Below are 2,168 nucleotides of genomic sequence, written 5' to 3' on the forward strand. Positions count from 1 at the left end.
ATTGTTGAAAAGCACGAGTTGTTAGATAATAAACAAAACATATAACAGTATTTTTGTGTGAAATAATACTTCCCTCTGAATAATCAGTTGTTTCGACCAAATAAAGGACAATGTGTATGTGAAAATGTGCATATTATTTTAAGCTTTTTTTTAACACAACAAATGTTAACAGGGATGTAATTTTATGTATGATCACACAACACATGCTAAAAAACATGTCATCTAAATTCTGCACAATAAACTTGTAAATGAGTATTATAATATAATAATTATAATAATTATGTTCAATTGTTTTATACCAGTATTTATATATATAATAAGAGTAATGATTTTGTATGTCCTTCCGTTAAGAACGGATAATATAATAATAACAATTTTCCAGAAATATTATTCGTTTTACTAAAAATTTCTAAATGTCACTTTTACATAAAAAATGTATTACTGTTTTAATGTTTCCTGTAATAAAATTAATTAACTTTTTAGGTTTCACATAAGGTATAGAAAATACAGTTTTGATGTACTATTACAGCAATGCTATTTGATATCGTTTTCTATAGGCAAGTATATGCCTAATTCTGTCACATAAAAATGTATACCGTTGTTTGCTGTTGCATTTATACTGTTTTAGACTAAATACTTTTTAATAACGTTCAATTTCAACAATATTTTTCAATAACCATTTTATATTATTTCTAATTATTTTGTTGTGCTTAACTGCTTTTGTAAGCATCTCTGCGAAATTGGGCCAAAGTTTACATTTTTTATTGAGCCAACCCTTACAAAAAAAAGTTCTAAAGAAGTGCAGTCTAAGATGCCTGTATCAGTTCAGCATTCTCCTGGCTGAAGACAGGCAGAGTGGACTGGTCGAAACGTATTTTTTGTCAGAGCCAGCATGCACTCCTCCTGAATTTTTTACATCACCTCAAGAAACTCCATAATCATAAGGGCTTGTCACAATTCTCAACAGGCAATTCTACCGGCAATTTGGTGACAACTGACTTACCTGCGTACAAATTGCATAAGACACATGAGTACTTTAAATGAAATGTGAGTTTTCTTTTTTGGAGTGTTTCAGAACTTGTCGATTGTAAAGTGCCACGTGTGCCACGACCTTTACATTTTAAACTATTAGTCTCCAAACTTAATGTTTTGTATAGAGTTAAATTTTGGATCATGTAAAGAAAGTTTGACACAAATTGAATGGTACTTTGTAATGTCTGCACGTTTTTACAAGTTTTTCATTGGTGTTTCTTAAAACAAATACTTTAGAAGTTGACAATGATTTTAAACTGTATAATAATTATGTTACGAGCTAAAGTGTCGTTTATATTAATATGACAATTTTATAATCAATATCTATAAGTTTTGTAGCCTATATCGTTGATCCAATGTAAAATGTTTTTACAAAATAAAAACAATTGGTTGTACTCCTTCGGAATCAGTTGACTCACTGTGCGTCCGTTTTGATTTATTCAACAAACACCGGCAGCTCGTCGAGAGAGGGGGTTATTTGGCGCAGGTTATTTTTTTAGAGACACCAGCCGCACTATTGTAACACTTCTGTTGCATGAGTTTTTTTCTGTTGCCACCCTCTAGAAAATAGTGTCGAGATGAAATATGTTAATAACTGTTTACAAATAAACACCTGTCAACACAAACTAGTGGTCTGACATAAAGTTATTGTTTTCGAACTAAATGGCAGCACAATAATTTTGTATACACGTAAGAAAGTCGATTGATGTACGGGACGGAAGCAGGACTTCACGTAGTTGGGCTAAAATACCCAAAGACTACACCCCACGGATATCAAGCGCACGTTGGGTGATATTAGGCCTATAAACCTTCTGACATGGGATTTGTGATTCCACTCTTGATGCACCGTTTTGGAAAGAACATTAGTTAACTCCTCTTTGATCACTGAAGTATTTCGATTGCTGGCATCCTCTTTAAAATAATTGTTGGAGAAGCCCTAACCCCATCCCCCTTTCTGGAGGGCTGGAAGAGGGCGTGGATACATTTTGTGGCAGACGAGTGCAGCAGTTCCGCCCAATATTATGTCCCATGCTTAAAAACAAAATTGAGGGCGCTATATATTTAGATTGACCCAAAACAGACACATTTGCCTTTGACATTTCGATATAAAGCAAAAAATATGGCGACTGATTCGG

This window comes from Asterias amurensis, chromosome 1, assembly GCF_032118995.1.
Source record: "Asterias amurensis chromosome 1, ASM3211899v1".
NCBI lineage: Eukaryota > Metazoa > Echinodermata > Asteroidea > Forcipulatida > Asteriidae > Asterias > Asterias amurensis.